Source organism: Euphorbia lathyris, chromosome 5 (genome assembly GCF_963576675.1).
Source record: "Euphorbia lathyris chromosome 5, ddEupLath1.1, whole genome shotgun sequence".
Taxonomy (NCBI): domain Eukaryota; kingdom Viridiplantae; phylum Streptophyta; class Magnoliopsida; order Malpighiales; family Euphorbiaceae; genus Euphorbia; species Euphorbia lathyris.
In genome coordinates, this window is record NC_088914.1 from 8,813,730 (window position 1) to 8,830,927 (window position 17,198).

Below are 17,198 nucleotides of genomic sequence, written 5' to 3' on the forward strand. Positions count from 1 at the left end.
AACTGAGTATGCAAGAGTATTATCCTCTATTCGTCTACTCAATCCTATCTCTACCAATGAGTACTATAACCGAGTACTCAACTTCTCTCTACCACTGAGTACTATAATCGAGTACTCGTCTCTCTTTTCTAACCTATTACAAATGATACAGAATTTGTTCTCACCGAGTGAAGAACACTTTAGATGAATAAAATCACTCTAGACTTTTACACAATGATTGAAGTTGGTGTAAGAACTTGCTTTTTCTTTTTGACAGAGCTTCTAATTTGTATTCACTCAATAGTTTGACTTGATGAAGATCTGCTTGTCTGCCGTATTTGATTCAAATGACGTATTGGTCTTTCTATAGAGATCTTTGGGGCGCCAATGATTTGAATCCCGACATAGCCGTTGTGGGGAAACGGTCTTCATTCGTCATCACTTGGTCAGCATTCAGTGCTGCAGGCCAATCCTGTCTTCTGTTTTCATCAGGAGCTAGGTTTGTCTTCTTACGCCAGGTTTGTTTTATAGTAAATGTCAGATGGTTTCAGAAAATTATCAGACCTTGTCTTCCAAGTTGACGGATCATTGATGCTGACCTGACGACTACTCAGCTTGACTCAGCAGCTTCGCCTTCAAGCTTTTCTGAAGAAGACATTTCTTTTCTTAAAGCTGAGTTGCATTCTACTCAGCTCCAGCGGTGTGACTTGCATCTGCTGACTTTTGGCTTTCTCTTATAGATATTCAATTCCTGTTCTTGTTAATTAACTCACTCAACATTGAACAAACTCATTAGTACAATTAAATCAAAGCACTTAAATTTAATTGTTGGGATATTTTAATCATGAGATTAACTTAAATAATTTTGTCAAATGAAAATCATGTGGAAATGTGTTTCAACAATTTACACAATTCAACTTGCTGGATATAAATGGTCCAGGCGGCGTTGAGACGGTCTAGACGGAGTTCAAGTGGTTAAAAATCGCTTAGGGATATAAAAAAACGTCTAAAGGGACTAATCGGAAAAAATCATGTTCGATCGCCTTGTCGGGATCTAAACGATGCAGGCGGTCTTAGTTTTGAACAGAGAGGAATGATGTACATTAGGAAAATTTTTTAAAATTTTACCAAATTTATTATTCCACTCTCATACTAATTTAAAAATTAGTTGAAAAGGGAATTGATAATAATTATAGAAAGAATTAATTATGTTGAGTTGAATCCAACATGTAAGTTGAATTAGTGGATAGTAATGGCATATCCACCTTAAACCTTATCCTATGTAATATAAGTTTGGTTTGACCCTTTAGTTAGGTGGCCACTTGCTTCTATTTCTTTAGGCCAATCTACCCATATTTCTTTATGTGAGGGACCATTTTATTTTGAGCCTTTCATTAGGGTAGAAAATGCCCACTAAATGTTCTAAATTGACCATTTTTTTTAATTAATGCATTAAGGAACATTTTATTAAAAAGTGCTTACTAGGCTTGGATTTAGATCTCTGTCCCATATTATTTGCTTCTCATGTGCCATACAAATTTCAAATCAATTATATTTAATTTAATTTAATTATAGAGATAAATTATATTTTTTCTATCACTAATATTAGTAGCCAAGCCTAATTTTACCTTTAATATTATAAATAATACAATTATATTTTTAAGTGATAAGGTGTAAAAAAAAATCCTAATATTTACAGTCAGGAGCAATTTTACCTCTAAAACTGGCAAAAGTAATTTTAACGTTGACAAGTTGGGCCAGTTTCAAATATTATTATAAAACACAGATATTTTTGTTTCTTATTCTACACCAATTACATATCAGTTCGTTTTAAAAAAAATTCATATTTTCTGTAATTTAATAATAGAATTAGAAATTAATATTTATAAATTCGGTGAAATATTTTAATTTTTTTTGTCCAACTCGTATAAGAGACGGTTTATTTTTTTTAAATTCACGACTAATCATATGTATATGATCTGTTACTATGAGTGATAAAATGACTCACATGTGAAGTGTATATAATAAGATTCATGATTGAGAATACAGTTTGATGAAATATTTCTCAAATTGATCTAACTTGACAACGTTTTGGGTAAAATTGCTCTTGACTGTCAGTGTTGGGGTAAAACTGCACCATTTAGACGTTAGGTGTAAAGTTGCTTCTGACTCTAAAGTTAGGGGTATTCTTGCATCTTATCCCTATTTTTAACCTTTATAAATTAGATCAATTTTTTTTATCACGGATTAATATAAAAATTATTATTAGGTCTTAACTATCAGATTAATCTTTTAATTCAATTGGTTTTATGACATGCTATTAGAGTCATTTAGATGCAAGCCTATGGGGCATTCGTCTGTTGAATGTGTCAGAGATTAATATAAAAACTATTATGAGATCTTAATTATTAGCTTAAACTTTTAGTTTAATTGGTTTCATGACTACCTTAATTATACCTCTAAACTTTATAAAATGGATCAATTTTACCTCTAACTACTATTACACTCTACACAATAATGATTGTTGTGATCTTCCGTCCACTTGTGCATTAATCTATCATTCATTAGTAACAAATAAAAACCACATGTATATACATGAATTTTTTTAAATATTAAAAAAATATATCTCGTATGTAAACGTGTTTGATCTGATGCAAAACACGAGATAAATTTTTTTCCACGTGTACACATGTTTTTATTTGTTATTGATGGGTGATAACATCACACCCATACGACATGCTGATAACGAGATTAATGATTGTGTAGAGTGTTCCATTAATAGTGGTTGAGAATTTACTCAACTTTCAAACATTAAGAGTAAAAAGGTCTAACTTATAAACGTTAGGTATAATTGTGTCGTTTATAACATTAAGGTAAAATTACTTTTGGTTGTCTATATTGAATATTTTTGTACTTCATCCCTCAATTGTTTTACAGTACCAATTACCTAATTACCTGGTTCGAATTTTGAAATGATAATACAATTATGATTAAAATACTTGATGGAAAAGTTTTATTTTTTTTTCTAAACCATCTCGTATCCTAAGTCGACAGTTTTATTTTCCAAAAAAACCTACGATGTTCGAATTTAAATAAGTTTAAACTGTCGACTTAGGATACGAGATGGTTTAGAAAAAAAAAACATATAATTTTTGTAAGAATATAATATTATTAGGCTACTAATTTAATATTATTTCCACCACCTACCTTAAATCCAATCCCTATAAATAAATAAATAAAAGGCATTGGATGTATGGTCATGTCACCAAATTCATGTGGTTAGTTAGATAATAATATTTAATAAATAAATAAAAGAAAAAAAAAACCTAAAATAGCATATATCTCAAATAATTAGAATGTTTTAGTTAGCTTGTCTGACTTCATTTCATTGTATTATTAATCATTATGTTATTGATTATATGGAGTCATTAAAAAGTAAATATATTTTATTCTTTAGTATATGGTCACATTAGTTAATACTGTACATGTATTTTATTTGGGGTTGAAAATCAAATAGGTATAATACTCATTTCACCACTAAACTAAAACTTCAAAATTAATTAAGATTTTAAACCATCAAAATCATCAATTAGATCATTGAGTTACGTAAAAATAATTAACTGTGACTATTTGATACGAATTGCAATGATTTATGTGTTGGCTCAAAATAAGTTTAGAAAAAAGACATGAAACTATTCAATCGAATGATTTTCAAAATGATTTTTACTTAAGATGAAGATTCAATTGGTTTTGGATGATTTTGATAATTATAAAACACTTTATAAGTGGTGTGGTAGAAACATGACACATTTTAAATTAAAAAAAAAACTTAAAAAATATATTTGTCCACTATGACTTTTAATTGTCATATGGTATAGTGTAATTGGAATGATTTTCTGCAAACTTTTATAAGAATAGCAGCCGATTAGAAGGGGTTAGCGTCCAGCGATCCGTTCTGATACTTAAATTAGTAATGATAGAAGGAAGGTTGAAAATAATCAGAGTATTGACAATTGATGTGTTTACATACCTCATATGGATCATATATTTTTTTTATTGGCTGTCAAGGATAATCATCGTCATTCTAAGAATGCATCCTAAGGAGTCATCAGATACGTGTCAAACCATCATTAGGTGTTGAACCGTGCCATGTAGTAAGAGTTCTACTAGATGTCCTTATTTCATTGGGCATTAGGCCTCCGAGCCTTTGGATATCAAGCGACACACTCTGTCTTATGTCTCCAGTCCTTTGCGCAATCGTTTATCTTGATCCAACGATTGCTCTTTCTCGACCGTACGGCTACTGGGAAAAATTATGGAGATTCTTCCACGTGGGTGAAGGGCACTGTTCGTATTTTTGAGAATATTCCTTTATCCAGATTGGACGGTTTATATGAGTCTTCTGGGTCTGAAAGATGACATTGATCCACGTGTAAAAGATGTTTCCATATATATTTTTTGTTAGGTTAATACACATATATCTACTTATATTTGTCTGTATTGTCACATATGCCCCTATATCAAATAAATAGCCGAATATATCCTCATATTTTTCAAATGATAAAAAAAAGCAACCATTTCAGCTCCACCTCACCTGTCACCCCACCTATATCAAATAAACATCCAAATATTCCCGTAATTGTTAACGACATATAAATATACTCTTAGTGATATGATGACTAGACTAACAGAATTATACCAAATAAGTTTACCCTTTAAATAGAGATATATTTGTCCGTTATTAACAATTACGAGGGTATATTTGACTATTTATTTTAACAAACCAATACTAGGGCATATATGTATTAACCCTTTTTTATTAAAATAAAATATGAAATTTAATAATTTTATATAAAAAAATAAAATTCAATAATCTTTGTTAAACATGTCCTAAATTAAAATTATGTCGGTTGAATTTAAATTTTGGAATAAAATGTATAAATTGAGGTAGTTGGTAGATCAATATTGAAACTTGAAGTAATAAAAATAAGTCACATGGAATATGTATTATTGTTGTCATTAATACCAATAGACCTCTACCTTACCTCACAAGTCAGGCATCTCATAGAAAAATAGCAATTTCAGCTCTCATCTTTTTCATTTTTATCAATTTAGTCCTTAATCACTCAATTCAATATATTAAATTCTCGGTTAATTATTAAAATACAAAATTTGAACGGTTAAAAATGTAAATGTTGAATGCGGATAAAATGGATAATGTTTTATTATTCAGTTTGACATTCAAAGATAGTTTTTTTTTAATCACCAAAAGTTTAATCAATAAAATCGATCAAAATATTATTTTTTTCCCAAAACATAAAGTTTCTTTTGGATTTCGATTTGTCTGGATAACATTTTATTAACCGAGTTTTATATTCAAATCTGATTTTTTGATTATCGGGAAATTAATATGTGCAATTACAACCAATCAAAGGTTTAATATGTTACCCATCCATTATGTGTAAGATAAAATTTTATAAATTAAGAAGTTATTAAATAAGGGTTAAAAAGACAATACTACTCTATAATCTCATCTTTAATTATTACTTTTCACTATCTTCTCATTAATTACTATACAATTAAAATATATAAATTTATAAAGTGTCGCAATATTATGTCTATTATCACCCAATATTCTCTCATAAACTTTCCATTTTCTTGAAAAGATATGTTATCGGAGGAACAAATTTTAGCAAGGGAAAATTTGAGAAAAAGAGTAAAATTGAGTAAAAACGACTTATTATTCTTAATTTTTATACGGTATATAATTCAGAATGAATGGAGTAAATTGAAATAAGAAAGGGTTAATCGATAAAAATTGAAAAGAATAAGCACCTAAAAAGCATTTTAGTTCCTATTTTGCACTTTTATAGCTTCCATATGCAAGATGCATATGAATTTTGATTTCCTAACTATCACTTCCCTTTATGCCTTTTTCCATCTCTTCCTTTCATTGCTTTCACTTCACTGCATTTATTCCTTCTTTATTTTTAATTAATAAATGGATACCAAAATTATCTCAATTGATAGTCACCCATGTTCACAGTATAACAATTAAACTTCAATTAACGCATCAAAATGATAGTTGATAATTTTAAAATGAAAAATTTCAAGAATCGATAATATTTTAAGAAATTTTAATTCTTCAACTTTTTTATTTATTTTGAGGTTATTTAAGTGTTGTTTGACTAAGAGAAAGAAAGCTCTAAAAATAGTGATTTTGGAAAATAAAAATATAGTTTTACGGTAAATGTGGTTCTAAAAAACTTTAATTCATGGACGTTTCCATTTTGAAATTGTTTACAATCATTTTGAGGTGACCAAAATTAAAAAATATAAAACTGAATGATTTTTATATTAGTCTTGAAGTGTAATGACTATACCTTATTTTAAAGGTATTAGAAGACATAGTGTTTAAAAACTCGGTTTTAAATAAATTTTTTTTATTATCTAATCACGAGATTTAGTACAAATGTCAGATTTCAAGTTGACATTGTTAAATATCAAATTTTAACATCTTATATTTGTATTAAACTGAAATCGATGTTTTAAATATCTAATCACGAGATTCAACATTAGATATAAATTGTCCTTAATCATATCATATTTTCAGAATTTCAATTTTGATCGGAAGAGAGAAATCATTTACAGTTTTTGAAAAAAAATAATGAAAAAGGTAAAATTGTCCAATAAAGAACGTCACTAAATTAGATACAAATTTAAGAATTAATTAATTTAAAAGAAAAGGAAAAAAAAAAAGAAAAAATGAAAATAGGAATATATACATGTGAACATGTGTGAAATACTCTTAAAGCTACAACCTAATGGAATCATGTCAAAGTTGTGACAAAATCATGAGGGTGGCCTAAAGCACATTGACTTGTAAAGAAAAATACATAAAAATAGATAACCTAAAAATTTCAAAATGTAGGACCTCTAAGACATGTGTCAAATGACCAAAAAAACAAAGCCATCCATATTTTTTTAAAGAAAAAATATATAATATTTTAAGCCCAAATGAAGATATTTTGGGTCTATAATTCCATTATAAGGCTCCATAATTCAATGATTCAATTTTGCAACTATATACTAAGAGAAAAGTACAATTTAGAAGTCACACTAACATAGTTGACTTGTGAAATTGTAATAGTAGTGATGTACACTCATTTTTTAGATGAAATTATCTCATTTATATAAAAAAATTAGTATATTTTGATATAAATAATTAAAAAAATTACAATTTGAAAGTATATCAGAAAAGCTTGCATCTGTATCTTTAATATCATAGATCGTGATAGAGTAACAGTAGATAGTATGTGAAAAAATACATTCAGAATCGATTTTATATTTTTTTTCTTTAGAAATGACTTCATAATTCTTGAATGAGCCCGATCATATGGTAGACAAAACTCTTATGTTTTCCATAAAGGAAAACAAGGTAACAACTATATAGAGAGAAAGATCACGACCACCCATATTGAAAGAAAGATCATGACCACCCATATTGTGAGAAATAAGAAAGAAAAAAACATTTCAAATAAAAGAGAAACTATCAAAGCTACTATCAAAGGCGGAGACAAGGGGTCTGGAGGGGGCCAGGTCCCTCCAGCCGTCGGAACCATCCCCTATTGTGGATGGTTTCTAGCTTCTCTGGTCGTTCAAACTATCTCTCCTATGGATGGTTTCAGTCCCCTTATTTCTAATAAATTAAGATTTAAAACGACTCAATCTTATTTTTATACTCCTAATTTAACTTCATTTTGAGAAGTTTTACACTGATACGTAAAAATTAGTTTTGAACCACTCTGATGATATCATGTATATATATGATTTTTTTTTTAGCAAGTTTGATTTATCAATTTTTTTTAATGCATGCACTGCAAAATTGACTTCTCAATGTACCAATCTTGTATTCGCCACTGCCTATTATAATAGTAAATTGATAAAATAACAATTATTTAATATAGAAAAAACCAAAACCAATTAAGACTTATCTTCTGATTAAAAGTCGGAAGGAAACCCTAAAACCTCGATGAAGAATTTGAAAATTTTCTTCACGACTAGGTTTTTGGTTTTAGGTAGATTATTGATTAAAATTAATTGATGGGGAAAGCATATGTCTATTATATGATAGGCAGATTAAGAATGCACAAAGCCTAAATTAAATCATAAGACACATCTCATCATCACATTAATAATTTCAGTACAACATCATTGGTTGTGATCCCTACCAAAAATTGCCAACCATTGACCACATTTATTAATTTGAATTTTTCTTATCATATGTTAAAAAATATTCAAAATTCTGCATTATATTATATGCTTTTAATTCAAGTTGAAAAAAAATGTAATGAGTAAATTTACTGTTGTTTTCTCCATGTGACAAACAAATAGACAGAGTGAATTTAATGTGAGTTTTATGTTTGTCTCTATAAAAAGATTTAATATGTTCGAGAAAAAAAAAATCAATGTGGTTTTAAGATAGTAAAATACATCGGGTATAGTATATCCGACCAATCAAAAGACGGATAGATATCAATTCATATGATAGTATTAGTGTTAAGAAATAAACATTTACAAATAGTCTTTTTAATTGGCCGAATGTATTACATCGGAAGTGTAGTACAATTTCTCATTACAAGTAGAAGAATACGTTTTTTTTATTGTTGTGAAAAAAACATGTACTTTATATAGTGATGTCTTTGTTATTGAATTCTGCTTCTTAACTGTCTCCAGAGACCTAAAATGACAACAAACAATCAGAAAAGGGATCGGAATCCGGCGAACCCTCTTCAATGCCTAAGTCAAAATGGTACTTTAAAGTACAAAAGATAACTTGATGGCAATGATTAGAAGACAATGAGAATAATGTGTACCTAAACCTTTACTTCAAGACTATTTATAGGCAATCAGTAACTTACATAAAGGTTGTGTACTTTACACGTGACAATTTTTTTATTGGATTCACACTCCAGACTTCATAAAACTCCGCATTTAGTGGGAGCTAGGAGCGTGTCCTAGGAATACAGACTGCTATTGGTCCACGTGTCCGTTTAGACAACTCGTAAAAAAACATTTCGCAATTGGACCTTTGTGTGGCCATGAGTTATGAGCTTCTTGAATCAGGCCCAACTATTAGGTTTGGGCCACATATATTTACCTTGAGTGTTAGGCCCATTTAGTAACAATATTAGTTATTATTAATGTGGTATGTTAATTTTAGGGTTAATTACAAAAAACTACCATGTGGTTTCGCCGATTTGCGATGTGGTACCTGTGGTATTTTTTGTTGCAAACACCTCCCTGTGATTGTCACCGTTAGCAAAATCAAGGCAAATGGATGGAAACTGTTAAAATGATGACGTGGCAGAGGGGTAATTTGGGGAAAACGAATTTTATTTTATTTTTAATTATTTTTCTTTCTCCCCCTCTTCTTCTTCCATCTTCTTCATCTTCTTCTTTCATTGTTCTTCATCTTCTTCTTCCTCCTCCTCTCTTTTCCTCTTCCTCTTCCTCTCTTTTCTTCTTCTTCTTCCTCCTCTATCTCTTCTTCTTCCTTTTTTTTCTTTTTCTTTTTTTTTTAAATTCTAGAAATTCCAGAATTCTGAAAAAATTCCAAAATTCTAGAAATTTCTAGAATTCTGGAAATTTTTCAGAATGCTGGAAAATTTCCAGACATTAACGTATGGAATTCCAGAATTAATGTCTGGAAATTCCAGACGTTCTTCAATGTTTGGAATTTTCAAACGTTCATTGCGAATTTCATAATTTTTTTTTAAAAGAAGAAGAAGAAGAAGAATAAAGAAGAAGAAGAAGAAGAAGAAGAAGAAACAATGGAAGAAATGAGGAGGAGAGAGAGAAGGAAGAAGGAGGTCAACTAAAAAAGTCAAAAAAAACATGTCAATTTTTTTTCCCGAAAACAGAATTTTTACCGTTGCCTTGATTTTGCTAACGGTGACTACCACAGGAAGGTGTTTGCAACAAAAAATACCACAGGTACCACATCATAAATCGGCGAAACCATAGGGTAGTTTTTTGTAATTAACCCTTAATTTTATTTATGTGTCATGTTGACTTTATTAATGTAGCATGTTGAATTATTGACTTCTATTAAATATCATATTGATTTGATGATGTGGCCATGTGTCAAACCGTGTTATTTTATTTCTTCTTTTGATAACGGTATAAACCATATGAGCTATTTTACAATAAAAAAAATATCACATTCCTCCTTAATTAAGAATATGCAAAACTAAATCTTAGTGGGGAATAAAAAAAGCTTTCATTGTTTTGACCGAGATTGCCATCGGCACCCTTCTTCTTCGGCAAATCCATTTTGTTCCGATCACGCTTCCTAGCCCAGTCTTCTCCTTCTCCGGGTATTCACAACAAAGTTCAGAGAAATCGTCAATACCTTGTAGATGAATTTATTTAAAGTTTCCTCTATTAACTTGTTGTCCTCTATCTTCTTGTTGTTTTGAAGTTTCTTCTCTTTCTGGTTGTTGCTATCTAATTGAAGAAAAAGAAGGAAGCTTGTCTTCTTTCTTCTCCCTTCCATCATTTTTGTTTTCCTAATTATTTCTTTTCTTTTTTTCGTTAAGTTTATTTTAGTTGGATTTAATATATTTTACTGGATCTATTAATCCTTTTGAAATGCATCTGTCATATATAATCTTTGCTTAGTAAGAGTAGAAACGGTAGGTCTTATCTGTATATTACTAGATATACGTGGTTGTAAAAAAAGACTCAAATTCAACGTTCGGTGGTTCATATGATAAAAGATTGGATTACAGTCGCTCCTCTACGAATTTGGAGTTACGAGAAATACATGCTATTGTTTATGTTAGTCGTACATTTAATAGCTTTTTTTGTAGTTTTTTTCCCTACTTTAATGAATCATATATTAGGCATAACCTATACGAATATACGAATATGAAGTTTTATTCCTTGCTGCTTTCATGATGTACTTGCAATTTTCTTATTTGATGAAATACTAGCATTCTTTCTGTGATTATTTGACAACTCAATGTCTTAATTTAAAAAAGGCATAATATCCATCTGGCTTCCTAAACTAGGATATCAAAGTCAAATAGAATCTTACAACAACAACAACAACAACAAAGCCTTAGTCCCGAAATGATTCGGGGTCGGCTAACATGAACCATCATATAAAACCGTGAAATCAAGTCATGTCAGCGACACAAATTCGCTCCCTCCACTCCGTCCTATCCACTACCATATTTTCCTCAATTCCCAGTAAACTCATATCACTCTCGATCACCCTCCTCCAAGTTTACTTAGGTCTTTCCCTACCCCTCACCACTACATCCCTTTGCCACTCTTCGGTTCTCCTAACCGGCGCATCAAGCGCTCTACGTCTCACATGGCCAAACTACCTTAGTCGGTTTTCTCTCATTTTATTCTCAATAGATGTGACCCCTACTTTTGTCCTAATTATTTCATTACGCACCCGGTCCTTTCTCGTATGACCACACATCCATCTCAACATACGCATCTCCGCCACCGACATCTTATGGATGTGGCAGTGTTTCACTGCCCAACACTCCGTACCATATAACAATGCTGGTCTAATTGCCGTCCGGTAAAATTTTCCCTTCAATCTATTAGGCATGCCGGGATCACAAAGGAAACCCGTAGCACTCTTCCACTTCGACCAACCAACTTTAATCCTATGAGCAACATCTCCATCTACTTCTCCATCCGTTTGGATAATAGATCCTAAATACCGGAAGCAATCCGATCTTAAACTATCAAAATCATCAATCAGGTCCCTAAACTAATAAAAAATCATTAATCGAGTCTCCATTATAAACAAAAAATCATCAATTAAGATTCATCGAAAATCATTCAGTCAAACAGTTTTAGACCCCCTTCCACAAACTCATGTTGAACCAACACATAAATTTTTACCGTTTACATCAAATAGTCACAGTTTCTGATTTGAGGATAAAATGAGGATTCAATTGATGATTTTTGCTTAGTTCAAAGGCCTGATTGATGATTTTGATAGTTTAGGGTCCTAACTGACTCTGAAGCTTTAGTTTAAGGACCTAAATAGTGTAATGGCTTTAAAAAATTTAATGATTTAATCAATAAAAATAAAAAAGTTTAGGGAATTCAAAATCTTTTTTTCCAAAATTAAATATTATTTTTTCAAAACATAAACCAACCAAATCAAGTAGGTTTGGGGAAAATAAATACAAGTTTTGTATGAAAACACATGAAAAAGAAAATGGTAGGGTTGGGGGGAATTAAAGAGTTGTGGTTTAGGTATATGTCTAAGTTCTTTGCATCAAAATTGAAAACTATATGATATAAATAATTAATGAGCATTAAATATATAGTTGTTCATGCACTTTTGCTATTCATTTACCTTAAAACATATCTAACGGTTTGATTGATTTAAATATATTACTTTACGATTTTGTAATATCGAATGCTGGTTTGCCCGAGAGGTTAAGGGGGAAGACTTAAGATCTTCTGCACATAAGTGCGCATGGGTTCGAACCCCATAGCCAGCAATTTTGTTTTATTTTTTATTTTTTTATTTTTTATGATAATTACACCTAGATATGTAATGGGCCGGGCCTCATCAATTTATATTTAAAATTATTCAGTCCAAACTCAGGTATATCAATTTAACTCACCTTGATCAAGCTCACATCCTAATATATTTTTTATTTTTAATATTATATCTCGTGTGGTTACACCGTTTTGCAGATAGTTGGCCAAAACGAGGAATGTATTCGTTAATATTTGTAAATCGAAGACTTTTGAATTAATATTACCAAATTTGACCGTTAACAACCTTAAAATGAAATTTTTTAAGAATTTAATAACATTTTAAACAACTTTAATTCTATAGTTTTTAGTTTTGAAGTCATTTATGTGTTGTTCATTCTGAGAACGTTAACGGTTAAATTTCGCAAATATCACCCCAAAAGCTATTGATTTACAAATATCGACAAACACAGTCCTCGTTTGGAAAAACAATACCATAGTTTTCTATATATATATATATATATATATATATATATATATATATATATATAATATTAACCCTTTTATATATAAACGTATAATATTATCAAACTAGAAATTTTTTATTTAAAAAATTCTTAAATTACTAAATATATATATGACAAACCCGTATTTAATCTATATATAATATAAAACAGTAACGATGGAGCTGAGGTATCACTTCCTCATTTTTTACTGATAAAAAATATAATATAATATATAATATATTAATTTTAATTATATTATTATATTTATTTGTAAAAAGATTATTTAAAGTAAATGTGAAAATAAAATAATAATATTTAATTTATATAGCACTTTTATAATAGATTATATTTTTGTTAATATTTATATGTTAAGATGAATCCGTGCATCGCACGGGCCAAAAATTAGTTATTAAAAAATTCTAACTTTCTATACAATTTACTAATAAATTAATTTCTACAATTAGGTATTTTTTACATGAAGAAAAATTAGTTAGAATTAGATTCATTCAACATAATCGCAAGATCATAACTCTTGTCAAGATTAATATGGTAAGTTGTTGAAATACAAGTATTGCAAGATGAAGTTCCATCCTAAGGTACTATAGACACTATGCTTAGTCATCATAATTAGTTAGAGGTTGTTGTAAATAGGTTATGAGTTGTTACTGCATTAGTTAACTTTATCTTTTGTATATAAATACCTAAAGTGTACCTGTTTTACCTTTAATCTGAATATATGAGAATATCAGATATTTCCTTTTCTTTCCTAACATGGTATCAGAGCCATGGTTACTAGAAGGAAGAAGAAAGCCCAAAATCCACAGTTAGTAGTGGAATCAAGTCCCTTGAATGTTAATACAGATTTTAACTTCACGGACACAGATTTTGAAGAAGAAACCAGAGCTTCAGATCTTGAAATTGAAAATCTAGATTCAAGAAAAGTGATCGACGACCTAGAAGGAGAAGTCAAAGAAGAACCCGAGGAATTCCACGAAATCGAAGAACCAGAAGAATCAGAGTCTGAAATGGCGACAAATCCTCCTTTCTCTTGTTCAAATACTGATAATCCAGGAGCAACGATTATCAGTCTGCAACTCAACAACAACAACTATTTTACCTGGAAGCATGCCATGGTAAGAGCCCTAACGGTGAAGAAAAAAATCAAGTTTGTTCAAGAAGATAACAGTCCTTCAACGAAGAATACTACGACATATGAGCAATGGAAAGAGCAAGATTGTCTGGTAATACAATGGATCCTTAACATTATTCATAAAGATTTTGCAGAATCGTTCAATTTTGCAAGTTCAGCACAATCACTCTGGAAAGAACTAGAGCAAAGGTTTGGAGAAAATAACTCTCCAATGTTATTCCGTCTTAAAAGACAATTAGGATCCACAACCCAAGGTAATCTATCTGTTTGCTCATATTTTACTGCTTTGAAGAGAATTTGGGATGAGATAGATTTGTTGCGTCCTTTGCCTGAGTGTCAATGTGGAGTAGCTGCTGAATGTGTTTGTAATGCTTTCAAACGTCTAGTTGATTTGAAAGATGAAGATAGGTTAATGCAATTTCTTACTGGCTTACATGATGGATATGAGCATGTTATTAACCAAATCCTTTTAATGGATCCCTTGCCAACTGTGAATAAATTTTTTTCAATGGCCTTAAAGATAGAGAAGCAGAAGGAATTAGCTATGGTTGAAAATCAGTTCAACAGTAGAATTAAAGTTGTCCGTAGTGACAACGGGACAGAGTTTCTGAATTCTAAATGTACTGTTTTTTTTCAAGAAAGAGGAATTATTCATCAACGGACGTGTGTTTATACGCCTCAACAAAACAGAATTGTTAAGCGTAAACACCGACAGTTATTGAATGTTGCAAGAGCTTTTTTATTCCAAGCAGGGTAACAGCAGATTATTGGGGCGAAGCTATTTTACTTGCTGCAACAGTAATAAACGTCCTTCCTATGCCAGTTTTACAGTGGCAAACTCCTTTTGAAAGGTTACATGATAAACATCCTATTTATGAACCTTTTCACTCTTTTGGATGTCTTTGTTTTTACACACATGTGCAACCACTTAAAGATAAACTAGACTCCAAAGCTCATAAAGCCATATTTCTTGGGTTCTCCCCTGGTCAAAAAGGTTTTTTAGTTATGGATTTGCATACCCAAAAGACTCTTGTGTCTCGAGACGTCCACTTTCATGACAATGTTTTTCCTTTTGCCACACACTTAAACATTGATAAGAACACAAATGTGTTACCTGCTGATGTTTCTCTCCAAATTACAAAACCATCTCTTTCCACTCAAAATTCCCCATCTACTTCTTCTACCTTAATAACAACTTCACAAAACACAACCTTACCTTCCTTTTCTCTAAATCACAGCCATATTCCCCTTAAAAGAGTCTCAAAAAACCCGAAGTGGTTGGGCGATTTTGTTTGCTGCACTTTTTCTCCCAAAATACATGAGATACCTGAGATTTCTATTTTTAGCCCTGATCATCTCACTTTTGTTTCTAATGTCTCCAATGATAAAGAGCCAAAGGATTATCAGGAGGCTTGTACTGATCCAAGATGGGTTCAAGCCATAGATGCTGAACTTCTTGCATTGGAATGCAACCTGGTCATATGTTGATCTGCCACAAGGGAAAATATGTATTCGTTCTAGATGGGTATATAAAATCAAGCGCAAGCCAAATGGAGAAGTGGAACGTTTTAAGGCTCGGTTAGTGGCAAAAGGGTATAATCAATTACAAGGTATTGATTACCATGAATCTTTCAGTCCGGTTGCTAAAAATGTCACAGTTCGTCTAATGATTGCGATTGCTTCTGCTAAAGGGTGGCCTCTTTACCAAATAGATGTAAATAACGCCTATTTACATGGTTATTTGGAGGAAGAGTTATATTTGGCACCACCAGACAGATATACTAAGTGTCCTACTGGAAAAGTTTGTAAACTTGTCAAGTCTTTGTACGGACTCAAACAGGCGGGTAGACAATGGCATAAGGAAATTTCACAGAAGTTAATTGATTTTTGGTTTTCTCGGTCATACCATGATCATTGCTTCTTCACCAAACACACCAAAATAGGTTCAATTTTTCTAGTTATCTACGTTGATGATATTTTGATAACTCGTCCTCAAGAAACTCATGTTGCTAAAGTAAAAGAATATTTACATGGCTTGTTTACTATAAAAGATATGTGAGTTTGTTAAGCCCAAAATATACCTAAAATATCATTAATATTTACATCAGTTTTGCTATGAATTCATACTATTTATATCTGTTTAGCATACTTTTACTTCCAAATATGTTTCTTTTATGCAAGGTACCTGAATATTTGATAAAATCCAAATAGGAATGAAAAGAGGATAAAAACAAAAGAAAAACCCTACAAAAGGAGTCAAAGACGACGAAAATCAAACGCACCGAAACAAGGACGAGGACGAAGTCAGAGACGGAGTAAAAACCCCAGTATCGTGACCGAGAATCCTCCATTCTCGGTCGCGACACGTGTCGATCAACGATTTCTCCTTTCTTTTCAAAGGCCAAAAAACTGCTCCCCCATTCTCGGCCGAGAATTAATTATTCTCGGTAAGATCAGAATTCCCTGAAGGCTATTCGTACACATTCGTTTTCAAAGACACACGTTCGTTCGATTGGATAAGAACGCCTCTTCGCAGCAGACACGTTCCTTAAACCCGACTCTTCAACACCTATAAATAAAGAGTTGATTTCAGAGTTGAGATATATATTGAAGAAAAGATTAGTACTGAATTAATGCAGAAATTCTGAGTCAAGCGATTCAGAGATTACCGAAGCATGTCCCAAACCAGTTGTGAGGTAAAATGGATTAATTTTTTACTTGAAGAGTTTGGGTTGACCAGTCCTAAACCCATTCCCCTCTATTGTGACAATACTTCCGCCATCGCCATTGCCAAAAACCTCGTCTTCCATGAAAAAATAAAGCACGTGGAAATTGATTGCCATATCATGCTTGATCACATCACATCAGGTTTTCTGATTACTCCTCATGTCTATTCTTCATATCAGTTGACAAATATCTTTACAAAGAGTTTAAGTCACAGTGAAATGTTGCCTTCCATGGTGAAAATGGGAATAGTTAGAGTAGAATGCCTTCATCTTATAGGGGGAGTGTTGAAATACAAGTATTGCAAGATGAAGTTC

At 31.2% G+C, this 17,198-nt stretch overlaps 1 non-coding gene across 1 annotated transcript; it reads left to right on the forward strand.

Moving 5' to 3' along the window:
* Positions 1–12,438: 12,438 nt before the first annotated feature.
* On the forward strand, positions 12,439–12,521 carry TRNAL-UAA (transfer RNA leucine (anticodon UAA)). The gene has a single exon. It is a non-coding gene; the product is annotated as a tRNA-Leu (tRNA).
* The last annotated feature ends 4,677 nt before the right edge of the window (positions 12,522–17,198 follow it).